Source organism: Tachypleus tridentatus, chromosome 7, assembly GCF_004210375.1.
Source record: "Tachypleus tridentatus isolate NWPU-2018 chromosome 7, ASM421037v1, whole genome shotgun sequence".
NCBI classification, from domain to species: Eukaryota; Metazoa; Arthropoda; class Merostomata; order Xiphosura; family Limulidae; genus Tachypleus; species Tachypleus tridentatus.
In genome coordinates this window covers 151,724,909-151,744,738 of record NC_134831.1, presented here as the reverse complement: position 1 = coordinate 151,744,738, position 19,830 = coordinate 151,724,909, and the positions used below count along the sequence as shown (strand labels likewise).

At 33.5% G+C, this 19,830-nt stretch overlaps 1 protein-coding gene across 23 annotated transcripts in view; it reads left to right on the top strand.

Annotated features, from left to right (window-relative positions):
• LOC143256918 (TOX high mobility group box family member 4-like) overlaps positions 1-19,830 on the top strand; it is a 254,755-nt gene that overhangs the window by 74,789 nt on the left and 160,136 nt on the right. For 13 of the 23 annotated variants that reach the window (XM_076514774.1, XM_076514796.1, XM_076514788.1 and 10 more), the window contains one exon: positions 15,830-15,943. The exons of 9 other annotated variants lie outside the window; for them this stretch is intronic. The gene's annotated coding sequence lies outside the window, so the exon portion shown is untranslated. Of the gene's footprint in view, positions 1-6,107; positions 6,218-15,829; positions 15,944-19,830 lie in introns of those variants that run through there. One more of the 23 variants, XM_076514782.1, reaches the window with a different exon arrangement.

Genomic DNA, 19,830 nt, shown 5'->3' with positions numbered 1-19,830 from the left:
GAAGTTCGGTTATTTACGTGTTTTATGTATAACTTGTGGTCTTTAGCTCAACTGTTGTGACCAAAAAGTTGTAATAAACAGGTTGCCACCAGTGGAAGAAGCATATTGTGTTTATTGGTAGATCTATTAAGTTTGTTTGTTACCGTCCCTAATTTTGAACTAGTGACACTTGGAAAGGCAGCCAGTTAACTGCACCTTTATCCACGCAGAGGGAGTGACTGTCACTCATGTAATGCACCTACAACCTAAAATACAGGTAAATATTTATCACACATATTTAAATCCAGTTTGCTCCGAATTTCAGGTCCTGTACTACAGGGCCAGACTAGAACAATTGACCCTTAATCACTTACAAGTAATTTGTATTGTTTAAGAAACACGCTCGCGGTGTTAGTGTGATATCTTGTGGTATTGTTTCAGAGATCTGTGTGTAAATCATAAAATATTGTTTTTGCAGAGGTTAGGAGACTGTCGAAAGTACTGACGTGCCATCACTAAAAGTAAATATCTGTCATTTGATTCACCATTTGTCACTGAATTACAATGGTTTTGGAAAATTTCAGTAACCGTGAATAAGGGCAAATGGAAGGGACAGATAGACGACTTATAGAGGTTAAATGTTTATAATATGGGTATCATCTATTGGCGTCGTATCCATAAATATAGGTTCACAGTAATTAGTATATATTTGTTTGCTTCAGTTAAACCTACATAAATGAATGTTTGTGCTCTGTTCATAGTAAAGAATCGAATCATGTATTTTAGCATTGCAAACTTAATGCTGACGTCCTCCGATGGGTCAGCATTAAGTTTGTGGACTTAGAACACTGAGTGTGATTTCTTGCTATGTACACAGGAGATAGCTCAAACAAACAAATTTACCACTGACATACTGGGATAACATGGTGAGTTTAAAAAACAAAATACTGCATAGAAAACATTCCATCAGCTCTGTATTAATTGTTTTTGAAAACGTTCTTCTATTATAGCTCATTGTTTGACGGAAGTTATTCATGTAGAATTAAATTTGAACTTCACTTAAATTCACTACATTATCATTATTTGTATTTCCTCGAGCTGGTCAGACAAGATCTACAGAATATTTCATAATAAATTTAAACTAGACTTTTATTGTTTAAGAAATATATGTGCGAGTATCAAGCGTTTTACGATACATTTTATCTGAAGTGATAAGTTTATATATCCTTTCGTAACTTTATCCGTTCTCTCTCAATAAGATAGTACGAGTGCTTACTATGGACAGACTTTCACAAATTTGACTCACAAAGAAAGAAAGGCTCTAAGTCTAAGTTGGGATTTGCTTATAATTAGCTCTACCTCAGTTATATTTTTAACATCGTGTTTTTTATCATCTCATAGGGGTTTCCAAGAATTAGAGCAATGTGTGTTAATAGTATTCCAGCCACGTAATACTAGCGATATCCATTTGCTGATGAGGTGTTCACATAGTAAAAATTGTTTTCGCGTTAAGTGACAATATTGTTCTATTGTGTTTGTTCATTATAGTTCATTCTTTTAATTCCTGAATTTCCCTCAGTGTTAAAATTATATTAAGCTGGGAAAAGGCTTTGACATAAGTCGTTTGGATTTGTTTGTTTTTAAGCGTAAAACTATACATTGGGCTATCTGTGCTCACCATGAGTATCGAATCTCAACTTCTAACTTATATGCCCTCAAGTTTACCGCAGAGCTAATGTAAAGCTGTTATTGTAGATACAGAATGAAACCTCAGTGACACTGTTTGTTCTCACATCAAGTCCTCTTGCTCTGATAGTAAAATATTTCGATCAGTAACAAGATACTTTGATCCTGTTTAATAGTGTTTTATAACATATAAAGAAATCATTTTACGATTTTATCATGAAATATTGTGAAATTTGTTCAACGTGTAATATGTTATTATTATTTATCGTAATGTCTTTTTTATTTTCACTATGTGCTTTAGCAGTTTGTCCATGCGAATTATAAGGATTTCTTTCAATAGTTATATATTTCAGCTTGTAACAAAGTGTTTGGATTCTATACACACATATCTCTCATTTCTCACCTTGCAATAAACTGTTAAGAATATAATTCGGAAACTTCGTATTTGTTTTTCAGAATATTGAAATGTTTACCTTTTAACATGTTTAATGCGCTAATTTTCTTTCAAACTCAAATACTGATAACGCTAATTATAGGTTCCCCTGTGTTATTTAGTGGTAATTGTACAGGCTGATTCCCTTTGGTGGACACATTTGAGATAGCCTCTGGTGTAATGTGCAACAGTAATTATGGTCGAGCGGGCTTAGTGACAAACATTGAACTGTGAATATAATAGTTTATGGTTCACGCTTCATTGTCGCAAAATTATGTTTGTTCTGACCTTTTGCGCCGATTACATTTTAAGTGATGGTTGAATTCCATGATATTTTCGATTAGTAGTTTGCTAGAGACATCTAGCACAGATATCCCTTCTGATGCATGTTCAAATATCCAGAACAAACCCTCGTTATTTGTTTTACCACCCCTTAATTTGTAAAGCATCTCAGATTACCTTTTTTTACGACTTTGCATTTTAACATTGTGATATACAAATGTCATAAACTAAATCACTATGTAACATATTAATTAATATACCTTCGTTCATAAACGTTTTCAAATTGTAGTACAGGTTTCTGTGCTAGTTACAAGAGGACAGACAGGGGTATATCTAACCTTGAACTTTTCTTCTAAACTTCCACTCAATTTTATTTGAAGGCTGAGTTCTAGAATTGTCTATTTTTTCACACTCAGCTAACTTACTATATAATTAGTTGAGCTGGTCAAACATGTTACACATATCTGTGGATAAAAAATATTCAGAAACTGTTTTCCTTTCCTCTTGTCCCCCCGCTGGGACAGAGGTAAGTCTTCGGACTTGCAACGCTAAAATAATGGGTTCGATTCCCCTTGTGGACACAGCAGATAACTCGATGTGGCATTGCTATAAGAAAACACACACACCATTTCCTTTTATTTGAACTTATCTGAGGACGTGAATGATGTGTCATTCTGGAGAGTCCTAGTAGAAGCTTGGATTGCGTATATAATTCCAAGCGAAGTTGTATGATTTTGCTTTTGGTTCTCGTTCTGAGAACCCTGTCTGATGTTTCACCTGCATATTTATAGAGAATCCCGCTGTTAAATAAAGAATTGTACTACAGTTCTTAAACTACAAAAAAATTCATGTTTCAGTTCCATCTATTTTTTTGTTCTTTAATGACAGTTTGTTGAAAACGAATTGTTTCTTTCTTGTGACTTTGATTTCTGGTACTGTTTACAAACACATTCTATTGAAATCTTCGGTTCAGTATTATTTGCAAACATTTGTGTTTCTGCTTCTAAACTTTTGTGCATTTGAAAATTGAGATAAGGATACCACTTTGTGGCATGTTTATAAATCTACTTTTTATAATTAATAATAAATTTACCATTGTTTAAATACTGCAGGTCTTGCTTGTATCGTGGAAACTTAAGTAACTTGTTATAAACTTATGGAAAGCGTTTAAGAGCTATGGATTTTAAGTTTGAACATTAATAGTTTCTAAAACACCCACCATTCGAGTTGTATGTAAGCAGTATCCATTCTTCTTTTGGTGTTGTCTCTCGTACCGTTGCTAATTTATAGTATAATCGTTAGGGTTAGATGTTTCAGAACAGGTGGGAGGTTAACTTTTGTTGTTAGTCGTTTCTTCCGTTTTTATGCTGACAGGTGTATGTTTGTTTGTTTGTTTTGAATTTTGCACAAAGCTACTCGAGGGCTATTTGTGCAAGCCGTCCCTAATTTAGTAGTGTAAGACTAGAGGGAAGGCAGCTAGTCATCACCACCCACCGCCAACTCTTGGGCTACTCTTTTATCAAAGAATAGTGGGATTGACCGTCACATTATAACGCCCCACGGCTGAAAGGGCGAACATGTTTGGCGCGAAGGGGATGCGAACCCGCGACCCTCAGATTACGAGTCGCATGCCTTAACACGCTTGGCCATGTCGGGCCCAGGTGTGAGTTAGTCAACGCTTAATGTCATCGAGGTAGGTTAATTGAATTATTATTTGCACTTAGAATACAGCTCGAAAATTAACCATTTACTCTTGTGTTCCTAAAATAGGTGACTTTAAGTGAAGTAACATTACTCAGTTTGGGAATAGGAAACAAAGTTTTTTTTTATTTAGTATTTCATAGTATAGATGGATTTAAAAAAACAACATTGTAGTAGCAGTTAGTGCCAAAAAAACCAATAATTGTTCTTTATTCTATATGACAACAGTTGCTACCTAATACAGTGCGTGCTTCTTCGAAGGGATGGATTCATAATGATGTTAGTTATAACACACATAATTGCACTAGATATCATATAAATATATCCACATCTTTTGTACTGGTGAGTTATGTGAATGTTGGAAGAAAACTGGTGGTTAGTAAGTTTCGTTGTTGTTCACTCGTTTAAGATTTAATGTAACTAAATATAATGTCTACAATATTATCATTCTTTTTACACTTACGAAATATTGCATGTTAGCTTAATATATGGATTTAGGGCTAATCAAATTCTGCAGGCTGGTTGAACGTTGAGACTACGGCCGTGAATAGCGTTAACAGAGAAAGTACTCAACTGATGATTCTTTGTATTCTAATCATTATAAGTTTGATTAATTTATGAATACTTATTTGTAAGGATTTGAGTTCTAGTAACTTTGATCAGAAATTTTACTAATTATTAGAGGAGTTATAAATCAGTAGCTTCGCTGGTTAACTGTATTCAAATGTCAGTCACTCTCAGTTTTCAATTAGCTCCAGTTGTCGTCGACTCTCCCGTGTAGTTCCTGTACGATATTCACTTTTAAGGTTGCTTTTAATTAATATTCTTGTCATCAGATGTCAGTATTAGGCCTTTGTATTTCCTTGTGTTTCAGTTGTGTTTTTTTTAGTTTCATTTCTTGTTCCATCGCTGTCACTATTCTGTAATTTACACGTGTTCAGTTCATTAATAAAGATCTCATTCACGTTTCTGTATCTCACACTAACTTTAGCGTCACATGTGTTAGTTGAACACTCCGTTCTTGCTGTTGTATATTTGCTAATTAATCTTAATTAAAATTTGTATAGATGTTCATCACCATGCAGAACATGAGTTTTATCTCTGAAGATGCCAATAATAACGCTATATGAACTGATAAAAAGTTCTAATTCGTTTGTTTAATGTGAAGTGCGCGGTATCGCACTAACTATATATGTTACATTCAACATTGTAAGTTCATTATAAATTATTTCTTTACTTATGGCAGCAAAATATACTTAGCAATAGGTATCTTCATACCCGTTTTACTTCAGTTTGGCCAGATGATCGTGTGTATTTAACTTCCTTAACACTCCTACGAAAAGTGGGGCCTAATAGGCCCCAGAGCAACTTGAAAGGTTATTAATATTAGGCTAATAATTTTGTATTTAAATGAAATTGCCATTTAAATCCATTAATGAATGGATTAACGAGATTCCCACTGTCCCTATCTACTATCTAGCGAAACCACAGCCAGGGGAACGGGCTTGGAGAAATCAGGACTAAAAACGTCTTTTCGTAGGAGTGTTAAGATTTTTGCACACAAGGTTAATGATATATGTTCACAAGAAACCGGTTGTTTTACAATTGAAATGAGCTCAAAGTACAACAGTAATGTAAAAATTGGATATTAGGTGAGGAAATCGAATACGTGTTAATCGATTAACAGTATATTTTGTATATAAATTAGAGCTTCTTAGTGCACATATTTGTGTCTTAATGTAACGTATTAAATGCTCTTTAAAGTTCAAGTAATGTTGTTTTATTAGGAACAACTATCTCATCAGAACCGGCTGTAAACAGTGAATAGTAATTTAAATTGTGTGACGTTGTTGAACGTGAGTACCCATATGTGTTTTTAATTATTTGCCATTCACATGTGAGAAGCAAGTCTCTAGTTCGGATATGATAGATGGTGTATCTTTACCGCTGTGAGGGTCTCACTTCTGTAAGTAGATAATATACACACGCGCACACAATACACGCAGACGGCCTTCCATATCGTAGTCATTCTTTTGATTTAACCTCGTCTTCCAAGTCGGATATATTCCTCTGAGAGTATAGTCTCTGTAATATAAACAAGAGCTCATGGGCTATTAGTGACGGAAAACAGCGTTTGTAAGTACAAACTATACGGTAGTTTCGAGACTGAAAATTTATATATATTGTAACAAGTATACTGCAGCAGTAATTTAAGTGTCATAGTTTGATCTAGTTTTAGGTTTGTATCAATTTCTTAAGTATAAATGGTAGAAACTGCGAAAGAAAAGTAAATTTATTATAAACCTCTCTTTTGTCTGCCATGTTTTTAAACCATTCGTTTTAAAAATAAAAATCTGCTTGCTTGTATTGTATATATTTATTTTGCTCCTAACTTAACTAGTTAATGTTTAATTTCAAAATAAAATTTGTTCTTCGTAATCGTTGTGACTCCATTTAATTTAGATGAATATTCGTCAGTATATATCGTAAAATATTACGTTTCTACCTCTACTGAAGTCCGGCATAGCTAGATGGTTAGGGCGCTCGGCTCGCAATCTGCGCTTCTAGGGTTCGAATCCCGTTACTCCAAACATGTTCGCCCTTTCAGCCGTGGAGGCGTTATAATGTTTCGATCAGTCCTACTATTTGTTGGTAAAAGTGCCTTCCCGTAAAGTCTTTCATTGCTAAATTAGGGACGCTTAGTGCAGATAGCCCTCATGCAGCTTTCGCGAAATTCGTAACCAACCAAACTGCCTGTACTGTGGAAGGATGTTTGACAGCCTGTAGTAGTTAGTTTAAGTACATGTTTGTATGTTGAATGATGTTTTGACGACTTTTGTATGCTTCTGCCTGTAAGGTTGGTGAATGTTTGACAGCTTACAGTGTTTAGTATGTGCCTGTATTATGGATGAATATTTTCATGTGTCTCCGGTTAAACTATTTAGTGGTTGAAAAATTAAAAAACAGAGCGGTGTGATATACGAGCAAAAAAACGTATATTCATTAAAGTTAGTGTTTTGCGTCACAACTATTTTATGATTGCATTTATAAGCGGAAAATTCCACCATAAATTCATAATTTTAGTACTTGATAACTGGGTGATAAACATGTCGTTGTCTAAAGCAAAACAATAAACAATACATATATACGCAAACGTATCTGTAGGTGCGTTACCAACAAATTTATGAAAAGAGATTAAACTGGTTTTGTTTTCATTTGTTTATGTGTAGAAGAAATGGATCGTTTCCTTGAAGACAGATAGATATATGCATGAACTCACTATTATGGCTTTGTATATTCACTGGTTCTAGTGAGTGTAGGTACTTAACTGTGATTCCTGTGTTTGATTCACTGTCTTAGTATGCTAAAGTCATGGGGAACTATACAAGTATAATGTAGATTTAGGCTTACTGTCACAGGGGTTTTATAATATGTGATATTCGTTATAGGCAAGTATGTATGTACGTCATTGTGTGCGAATAAAAGTGTAATATATAAATGTTTATGTGAACATTGCTGTGTGCGTGTAAACCACATGCATCATATCTTGGAAATATATATGTACTATTTAATGCATATATCGTGACCTCACATTTGACGTAGCATATCGCAAGCGTTTCGTGAAACACGCTAAGTGATTATACTTTTATACACTTACAGTAAAGCCTTCTTTGTATTGGATATTCCGTTCACTCCCGGAGATAAATAATCTTTGATGTACATAGAGTTCGCAAGAGACCGCTGTGTATCGTGGTAAATATTCATACTCACAGTAACAACTGTTTGTCTTGAACTGTGCTTATTCAGAATAGCAATTATTAAACAGACCGAACTTACACAACTTGTACACTTTAGTAAATTAGAATCAGCCCACTGTTAAGTAAACAGAGCCAGTGAAATTTAGGGTTAGGTCGTAAGTCAAATAACCAATAGACTGGTTTGATTAAGCAGTGATTTTGGCATCTAATCAGCATACTTTTATTTGGGGACAATGTTCATCATTGGATTTTGTTACGATATTAAAATAATACGTACACAACATTCTCTAGAGACACGCTCCCAAGATGCGTAACGTCGTTTCTGTCTTCTAATTGGCATGTTCTCACGCTCTATTGGTAAATTCAGTTTTAACCAGTAAACAGATAAAACATAAATATTGATATCATATTATGTGTGTTTAATATTATACAATTATATTTTCAAACTCAAAAAGTGCGGTAATTGGCATTTAGGTTGCTAAAAAGAGGCACAAAATAAGTTTGGGTATAAACATGTAGAGAGCCGGACACTCTACAGTCTTGACAGTACAAATGGATTTACAAAAAAGTGCGGGACATATATGTATAAAAAAAAGAAAACGAGCATAGATGGCGCTGCAAAGTTATCTTGATGCCACATTTACTTATTACCTAACGAGTTTATGAATACGAATGACGTCAAAAATATTGACTTCACTTTTATAGTTTATTGTCGTTCAAAGAAAAAACGAAGTCAGTGAAATAGAGTCTAACCAACTGTTTGTTCTCAAGAAACCTACGTAATTCGATGTCTACTCAACCATTTGTTCTAATGAAACTTACGTAATTCGATATACGTGCAGCCAGGCTGTTGTTGAAAGTGCAAAGTGTCATGTTATCCGTCTTCCCAGATGGAGAGAGTGTTGAAAACTGCTCTTATTTAAAAAGTATTTACATCAGAGATCACGTTTCAATAATCTAGCTTTATTTTTATGTTAAGTTTTTGTTTTAGTTTATACTGCGCCAAACTGTTACTCTCAATTCAACAGTTACTAGGCAGGTCTAAATTGTTTTGAATCTTAATTATATGTGAATGAACAAGTGTACACTATTCCATAAGAAATGTATTATGAAACGATCATATAGACATTGGTATATAGTGAAGTAGCAAATATGTAACTGTATAAATAAAACGACTGATGTTTCATTTATGTTTTTTGCTCAGTTTGGTCAAATACATTTGGAAAGGGTAATGTTTAAATCAGACACATAATAAGAAAATTAGTGTGTTACTTTAGGTGCACGTGATGTATAATATCAGATTTGGTGAAATCGAATAACGTAATGTGTTATTAAATGTTTGTTGTTAAGAGTGCCGTTAACTAGTTAACACATCATTTGTTTTAATACGCAAACGTTTATACACCTCAGAAACGGGAATTGATCAGTTGTGTATTGTAACCATGTGCCTCACGATTCGTTTGTTCTAATGGGATTGGTTCTTCAAGTGATATTCGGATAATGTTATTATATAAAAATAGGTGTCGTTACGCCCCTTATTGCAGTTAAAAGTAAGTGTTTGATTGAAGTTCAAGCTCATTCATTAACTCATTAGTCGATACATTGTTACAATCACCGTTGCACGTTACAGTAGATGAGTTTTGTGTTGCTGAGTATGTTATTGAAATAGGTGGACGTCGTACTGAACATTTTACGTGATAGTCGTTGACTACGAGTTTAAAATGTTAAAACATTAACTGTGGTTGTTTCGTCAATGTGGTTTTTAGGAAATTGAAAAAAAAATTCACGAAACTTAATGAAAGATGTGTAAAACCATATGCATAGTATGTTTGATACATGAACGACATGGGATCGTTGACTACTTCAAGGCTGTCCCTTCACACCCATCCCTTCCACGAGAAAATGTGCAACTTAAACACCAACTCATAATTTTTCAGAAAGTTATTAATTCCCTTTTTATAATTTTTACTACCACCTCCCCATTGGCTCAGCATTATGCCTGCAGATTTATAACCCTAAAAACCGAGGTTCGATATCCATGGTAAATACAACACAGATAGACCATTTTGTGTAGCTTTGTGCTTACAAGCAAACGTTTTGGACAGCAACTCATTCTATAAGCTAGCTTTCAAACTTGTGTCCTCTTGGGGTATTATTTTCAGAATGTTCCACAAAAACCAGATTCCTTTATCCTGTCGATCCTCCACATAATCTGGTTAACTTTAACAAAATATCGTTTTTTTTGCCCTTCTCTTCTCAGTTGTGCTGTAACGTTGTACATTCGTTGAATGGGTTCTTTTAAATTATTTGGAAAAAATCAATGGAAGTCCAGTCCATGTAACGATAAATTATTTATTTAACATTTTCAAAAACTGCTTTCGCTTATACTTTTGTAACTTGTAAATCTAAATAACTTCACAATTGACGCTAAAACGGAAATACCACAGCTAACCAAAAAATAACCTTATTTGTACAATTTCACGACTAGTCTATCTAAGAACTGAATACATACGATAACCAACACTGATCCTAATACTTTGTTAGATTACAACTGACTGACACTCGATTGACTTAACATTGAATACCCGATTTTCTAAGTATTTTACTACATACTTTAAAAGGAAACCCACGAACCATGTATACTTGTATATATGTAGCTTGGAAAAAGCTTGGAAGTTCGCTAACTTTTTTACTTGTTAACCTATATAGTGCTTGTTATGTATTGATTTCTTTATCTTCACGTAATTCTGTGAAACCTAATTAATACTTCAACTGGTATTAATTGTGTTATGATAAGAACTGATCTTTAACCATAAAGAATTAATATATTAATTTTACCGAGCTCTCAGTCTATATGCTTATTATTATAATATTAATTTTATTTTAGAAGCAAAGGTTCAGCATTGAATTATAAATTACTATGTGATGTATAATAGCAACATTAATAGTAAACTCCTTAGAACTTTAACCCTATTATATGTTGTGTTTTTATATTCCAGAAAAAGTTCTGAAAATTTAGAACACTATTAAAAAGTTACAAGTCTGTTTAAAGGAGTTGTTATTATTATTGATTTGTAGACACTAATAATCCTTGATGACGAGAAAACCCACTTGTAGAGTAAATTATGTGTAAAACACGGCTGGTTTGGGTATAGAAAGCACAATGTAGAGGAGCTAACAACGTTTCGACCTTCTTCGGTCATCGTCAGGTTCACAAAGAAAGAAAGGGGTAACTAATCGTTTGAAGGCGGTGATCAGCTATCGATTAGTTTCCTTTTTTTTTCATTGTGAACCTGACGATGACCGAAGAAGGTCAAAACGTTGTTCGCTCCTCTACATAGTGCTTTCTCTATAAATACCAGCCATTTTCTGCATACATAATAAGACACTAATAATATTTAACCTACATTAGATTTTAGCACATTAGGCTGTAAGAAGGAAATAAACTTGCACACACAACTTTTTCTATTGAATACACTGCGCATGTTTTGGAAATTTTGTGTTACATCATTCTGTAGACTTCTAAGTATATATGATAAACTGTAAGCTGTTTTTAGTTTACAGCACACACTGTAATATCAAACGTTTTTTATCACATAAACAAATACCCTTTGTTGTTTTATTCAGTTTATTATTCATTCTGTATGATTCTCAAGTGATTTTTAATGTTTCACTGCAGAAATAAAGTTTTGACTCGAAATATGTTCTTTCAAAAGAAAATTTGCAGTAGCATAAAAATATATATAAAATACATTCTTTATAAATAAACGTAAATATTTCACGTTTGATCTGCTTCTCGTGGTCTATACTGTGCATAAAGTAGGAAAAGACGTTTTCTGTTAACTAGAATATTATTTTTCAACCGTGATCTGGTAGATATTACTTTGGTAATGATCGTACGCTAAATAACACATTCAAATTTGTTTCAGCTGGATGCGTAATTAGTGTCAAAACTTTGTTAACATTAAGTATATCCTAACTTGAATATGTTGTAATAGAAAACATTGGCTTACTCCTGACATTTTGTTTTGTTTTCTGACTAGCTCCTGTTTAGGAGTATATCACCAACTGAATTAAAGTAATAAAAAAGTAATGCCATATAACTTACGATTGAGTGTTTGTATGTGCGTGAGCGGACGTGACAGTTTATTACATATTTTGTGTGCAGCTGTCTCCTGGTTGTGTTTAGAATTCAGTCTAAATATTAATTTTGGAGAAACACACTATAATATCAAACGTTTTTTTTATCACTTATTTAGTTTAAACTTACTAAAATTGAAAGTATGATGTGTTTGCTGAGTTCTCTGACGGATTAGATGTCAACTAATCTGACTCAGTAAGTTTGAATAATTTTCCACCAGTTATACTTTTGACAATCTTTAACTGAATTGTTTTTGGACAGTGTGTGACTGGAATATAAACTAGTTTTGTATTATCCTTACCTATATGATTTTGTTTATCTGAAAAAGTAGTATTTTGTTATAGTCTCTCAATATTTTTTGAAATAATCTATGATTGAATAGCTGGAGAACAGTTTGTCAGTTAAATTTTGACGACAAATGAGTTCACTTAATATTATCTCAATAATTTTGAAAACAAACAACTGAGCTTTCAGTATGGAATAAACTATCTAGGTTTTTAAATTAATTCGACCTCTGTAGCTTGTACATAATCCTATCTTTAACTAAGTAGTTTTGATAGTCTCCATCTGAGAATGTTTTAGATAATTGTAAAGTAAGTTTTAATAATATATATCAGTGTAATGACGCTGTCACGGCAAATCAACAGAATTCCAATTTTGTCATTTTATGCCCAGTAACCACGTCACCCGGTGGGACAGCGATAATGCTTCGGACTTATAACGCTAAATCTCAGAGGTTCGATTCTCCTCTGTGGACACAGCAGATAGCCTAATGGACCCTAGTAGCACAGCGGTATATTTTCTGCGGACTCTCAATGAACAACGAAATAAACTAGATTTCGATAGCCGTGGTGTGCAGAGCACAGACAGCGCTTTGTGTAGCTTTGCGCTTAAGAAAAAAAAAAACAAACAAAATATTTACCACTTTGCTACCCACAAGTAAAAAGCCTTTGTCGTACACGCATATACCGCGGACAGTAAAATGATTAGCATTTGCTGTGGATAGAGTACAAGATAATTGAACCGAACACCACTGATATTTTAACTTTTCTAAGAACTAATACAAGATACACCGTTTATTTAACTAGTCGTTATGAGTTTGTTTGGTTAAGTGATTTGTTTTATTAGTGTGTTCTTTACGTGTTTTTCTTTACTTTCCTTTTAACCAATTTTAATTCTTAACTACTGGGATGAATTTTGTTAGAGTCGCAAAGAAACCAACGTATTTTGTGTTAAAAAAAAACATTGCTGCTATATTTAAAACCTTTCACGGGTATGAGAAAACAAGTTTCTAAATTTTGCTGTAAAATACGAAAAGTTAGTCATTTGAGGTGATATAGACTCTACCCAAATCATTAAGAGTTAATTAATATCTTAGTTCACTGTTTTTTACATGTTAAGGTTGGTAAAGTCGATAATGATAAGGTTTCAGTAAACATTTAAGAGATTAATATAAACTACTTTATATGACATTATCTCATACAATCAGAACCTTTGTCTGATAAATTATCAGAAGCCAGTACAATCCTTAGCGTCAAATTGGATCGATAATTGAGGCACCTGAATTCCGGAGGAACATTCTCCTCTTGAAAGCCAGTCAATTAATGTTTTATATTTAATAACAGGTATCTGTAATTTAGCAGTATTCAGTTTTCACCGAGTACGTAGTCTCTAAGGCTTTGACTGTAATAGAGCACAAAGAACTTAATGATGTTGATGAGAATTGCTGTTTGCAGGTAATAACATACAGTTAATGAGACAGAATATGATTAGCGTAGAGACTCTACTCCACTGCACTTCAAAGCGCTTTCCCATTTCGCCTTTTGTGTAATCACTAGAATTTGTAGGGGTTGACAGTAATGAAAGCAAGCGTTCTCTATAGGTAGTTCGGTATGTACTCTTCTATCTCGGCCTTTCCGTGTTCTTACGCTTGGCGTAGTTCAATTTGAATACGTTACCTAAAATTGTCTTTGCACAAGTTAATGAGAGAACTTTTCATCTTTCGCTAACAGATAGGACCTCAGAATTTACGTACCTTTATCACTGTACATTAGACAAAGATTTTCACTTGTGATAGAAGAAATTATTGGATGGAGCTCGTTTAAAAGGAAAGCTAATAATTAGTTCTGTGCATCTAACAGAAATGTTATTTGCTGTTATTGCGATTTTGGCGTGTGTCACTGACTAATTCACTGTTTATACGTAAATATTCGTTGAAACAAATAATTAAAATGTCCTAGAAATTTACATTATGACAAAAAAAAAAACGAATTGAAAATAAAGATCGAATGATGTAAGCTTACTAACATATGTTGGAACACTTGAAATTTTATTCCTCAAAATACACCCATTAACACCTTAAATCCGAGCGTACACTACCAGCATCTGTCCGAAAGTCACGATTTACCCATGGAATTAGGACGGTGACAGCGTCCAGTAATATTTATGTTTCTTTGGGTGAAAATTAATCTAAACCATATTATTGTCCACCTTTTATAAATAGACCAGAAGTATGATAACGTATGGTGTTAATTATTAGGACATCGTAAAAATAATTCTGGCAAAAAAAAACAAAGGGTTTAAATAGTTAATATACAGGGTGGTTTAAAAATATTTTTTCTATATCGAAAATTAATGATGAAATAACTAAGGAAATACAAATTATTGTGGTATAATTCAAACAGCTCTTGTTTTTTGTTTCACTCCACGAATGTGTTCAATGCATCGTTTGACTTGCAGAGACCAAGACAGTGGTTGTGGTGCAGAGTAATTACAGACTCTAGTACACGTCATCGAAACAACTATCTGGGACTGGAAGAAGTTATTGGTGACACACGATGGTACAGCGAACGTGAACTGGAAGGCCCAATGTCAGTGATGAAACGTAGTGAACAAGTTCGCGAATCGTTTTAGCGTAGCGCTCGAAAATCGCTTCGGCGTGTTTCACGAGAATGTAACATTCCGAAAACACATTCCTGCTCTGTGTTTTTCACAAATGATTTCATATGCATGCCTATAAACTTCACTTGGTACAGTCAGTGCAACCAGACGACAGACTGTGACATATTTGTGGTGAATCTTTTTTTGGCCACATAGATTTTGCTCGCATATTGTTTAGCGTTAAAGCTGCATTTCGTACTTCAGGTAAAGTGAATCGTTATAATGTCCGCGTTTGGGGCTTGGAAAACCTTATGACACCATTGAAATCCTGCGTGATACCTCAAAGATGAATATTTAGTGCTGTCTCATTTGTTACAAAATTATTGGCTTTTCGTTTTTGCTGTGAGCATTGTTATAAGGAACATGAACTTTAACATGCTGGAACAATTTGTGGTCGCACAGCTGGAGAAAATGCAACGACGGATATTCTTTCAACGGGGTAGTGCTCCACTGGTGTTGGTCAGTTGTTCCCTAGATCAGACGCTTTTTTAAAACTTTTAAAGCATTATATGCCTAATGTGCTCCTCAGACACATCCATATTCATAAGGGTTTATTTGATTAGTGATCTGAAAAAGTGAAGTTGGGTTATTTTCTTTTATTTGTCTGAACATTTTCATACACGTCCTACTACATATTTTAGTCATTAAAGCTTTCTACAAAGACAGAAATGATGATGCACTTTCTGTATTAAGTTTTCGGATATTACTTTATGGGATTACCTGACACTTTAATATACAAACAACAATACAATTTATAATAAAGATTGCTACAACTAATTATTATAAATAATGATTTATATGCAAAAGTTTTACAAATTCACAAGCAATACTGAATCTTCTATCTGGTCTGGAAGTGAATATTTTATCGACGGTTTACGATTAACGAATTAATTCTATGTTAATACACAGGTACACTTCACTGACGAAAAGCCAGCTAGCTTCTACACACGTTTATCCCGACGAAAATATCTAATGTCCACGAAGAAATGCTAACGTCCAAGGTTAATTCACTGAAGTTAAACGGTTTGTAATGTTCAGAATCTATAAATGTTCCTGGTCAAATGTCTTTGGCACTCCGATTAATAAACGTTTATCATAGTTATAACTTCTAAGATTTATAGTATATTACCTTTTGCAAACCAACAATATAAAAATTGTATCCTGACGCGTCGATTTCTAAACTTAAAGATGAGGTTCTCGAAAGTTCAGACAACAATACTAAGAATCATTAGTATTTAATATAGACATAGAGTACATTGTTTATTTAACGCTCGAGAATCGTCTACAAATTTAGTGGATATGTAAGAGTTTTAAAATATACATTTAACAATATAAGTTACGTGAATTTTTAAATATATATGAAACCGAAACATCTATACTAAACAAATATATAATATTAAATCCGTTACATCTACCTCCTTAGAGAATTACAAACAGAACAAACAATTTTTAATTTACCTACATAAGTTAGTATAACCAAAGCAAGCCAAAATAAAAATAAAATAAAAAATAAAAAAACGCTGCACCAATTGAAAGGATACCATGGTACAAGCTATAATGCGGGATATAAAATGTACTTTAGGTTTTGGAGGTGACTGCGGAAGTAGGACATACGTTGCCTCTCATAACAATTAAACATAATACATTGTCAAAGAATTATACAACTTCGATAACCATGAATGTATGTATAAAATAATCGATACAAATAACCGTATGATCATAAAGTTACGTAACACATGAAAGTGCATCAGTACAAATGCTATCTTTTTGTAAAGACCCAACACAATCAACAATCACATTACTGAGGGGTTTCTCAAAAAATGGTGTATTTTTGAAATGTGTAATAGGAATTTTATTATTAGGTTTCCAATCAACTGACAGGTATGATAAGTTTTACAAAACTGAGTAATATCTTGCATAATTTTCACCAAAACGATATGCTTTTGGAACAATGATTTGGTAGACTACAATCAGTTCCCCTGAAGTTGGTACATCTGGTGGTCTCCATTTTTTCATGTGCACACCATTTTTGAAATAGTAACCATTTGGAAATTTCTCCAGTTCATCTTTTGGGAGTATGTATTTAAGTGATGACAAGATATGAGGATCATTTTTTTGCTCATCGATCAGTTTGGTTCTAGCAAACGGAACTTCCGGAGCTGAACCAGATCCTTCACATACGTCATTGTCACCTTCTAATGAATTGTCAATAGGAAAATTGTTCACCAGATCCACATTGTATTAAAAAAATCTGAGATAAATCTATACTATCATCCTCTTAATACATGCTTACCATTTGTTTTGGGCTTAATTTCTTATCCTGAGCTAAAGTCACATCACACGAAGGAAACACATTTGTATTATCATCAACAACATCATTTTTAAATGAAACAGTGATTGTCTTGCAAACTATTTTGGGTTCAGCATCAATTTTTCTCCAGCCAAATCCTTTCCCAACAATAATGATACACCTTTGATTGACAGAATAAGTCCTACCTTAATCACAACTGATTCCGAAACTAGATCTGATGGGAAATAAATGTTATGTAAAGGAACATTAAGAAAGCCACACTCAATACCCTGAGCAGTAACAGACTCACCAATGGGAGAACTTGAATCTAAAGGCAATATTCATTTTAACTAAAATGAAAGAGTAACCCCAGTATCACGCAGAATGTACGAGCATGTGACTAACAGTGGCATTTGTTAAAGATACGGAACCAACAAACACAAAAGGTCTAAGTTTCTCCATAACTACATTACCCTTTTTATTAGTGGCCAAGTTAACAGCATAGGGTGTTTTGGTGAAAATACGTCCACATGTGGACACAAATGTACTGGATGTTGCATCATTTTCTTTCTTTCTTTTTCAAAACCAACAGTTGGACATAACTAGGTCGTTTTGTTTTGTTTTACAAAAATAGTAGACAGGCTTTAATGATTTTTATGAAAGTATATTTTGACTATCAAAAGATTTCGAACTAGAGGAGCTGGATATTTTAGAAGAATCTTCAACTTTAGTGAATTGAACAAGTACATATTTTTGCTGAGATGGTAGGAGTTTCTTTTTATGAAAATTACGTTTTCTTTTCGTCCAAGTACGTTTTGAGCTCCTCGTTTGCAAATCATTTGAATTCCCCAATTAGACATAATTATCTTATTTTGTCAAAACTGCTGCCAATATGCCTATAATTACACAGTCGATTAAACTAAACCTCTCACTTTTTCACGTACAAGTTCCATACAAGTTTGACTATTTCGCTTGCGATAACCTCGAATTTTTGGCGATAAGCCTCTGATATTAACTCGTACGCTTTGAGAATAGCTGCGTTAACCTTATCAGAATCCCTACAATCTTCCAGAGAGAGAGCAGCATAAGTTTCTTGTGCTTTACCAGATAAAACACTTTGTGCTAATAATGGCCATTTTTGATAGGCCATTCCATGGTGTGGGTAACCTTCCCAAAACGAAGTTGATAATTATTTACATTAAATGGTGGTACCTTAATCTTTAATATATTGACTGAGTTTAAAGTTGTTTTTTTGCCAAGTCGATCGGAGTGGAGTCTAATTTTCATTTCTCCGAACCTCATTTTTTTCTCTGTTTGGATACGAGATTCTTCTTTCTATTTTTTTCTGCTTCAATATGTGCTTGTTCACCCTCGAGACGTTTGTTTTCTCTTTTTCGGTTTTGATATGAGGTTGTTCAAGCTCCGTATGATATTTCCCAACAAAATTGATACACAATTTTTTTACTTAACACAGATATACTTTAATATAAAACAGCAATACATTTTATAATGAAGGATACTACGAATAATGATTTATAATTAAAGCTTTACAAACTTAAAATCGATACTGAGTCTCATATTTGATCTGGAAGTAAATATTTTATTGACGGTTCATGATCGGCGAATTAATTCAGTGTTGATACACAGGCACAGGTACACTTCATTTGACGGGAAGCCAGCTAGCTTCTTCACGTGTGTTTTTTCCGACGAAAATAAATAATGTCCTCGTAGAAATACTAACGTCCAAAGTTAGTTCACTGAAGTTAAACGCTTTGTAATGTTCCAAATCAAGTGATCCACTAACACCTTGCAGATTTTGGTGTTACAATTCCTCCACTAATACTTCTTTAAATTTGTACATGTATCTTACTTTATTTTTAAATAATGTTTTTTCTCGGTCATATAATTCCGATTTTTTTCAAAACTTTCGATATGTTCCATACATTTTAAAGCATATTTAAATAATTTCTGATTTATTTCTTATCACGCATTGTAGTACATATTTCAGTTTTATTTGACATTTTTCAACTTATTTTCAAAATCCTTACGTCAGTGTTGAAAGATCTACAAAATTTGAAAATTTGAAATATTTTTCTCCAAAATTTTTATTGTAAGTGCTAAGCTCCACAATGGACTTTTTGCGCTATGGCCACCTCGGGTATCAAACCACGAATCTTGGCGTTATAGATCCTCATTAGTTCTGTTGAATTAACTATGTTTAAATAAACTGTTTCTTACAAGAACACTCGAGCACATTATATGAACACTGTTAGCCTAAGCATATTTGATTTACACTATTCCAAGTATTCCAAGAAACTTTATATTGTTTCTCACTACACCTAATTACTGTTATTGTCAGTCATTCACTTAGCGTTGATCTCGTTTGATTTAGTTTTACAGATGTTAACATCATTCATCGAAGACATCGTCTAGTGGCGTCACATAACTTCTTATTACGCGTAGTTACAACAATCGAAACTATGCTTTGCACATTGTTTGCGCGTTACCATAAAACATAAGTTTTGATCGCTTTAGTGGACCTTTTCCTACTATTTGATTGTGTATATCTTTTATTAAAGTGTTTTTCTGTTTTTCTTGAGGTTAAACGCTGAACTCTGTT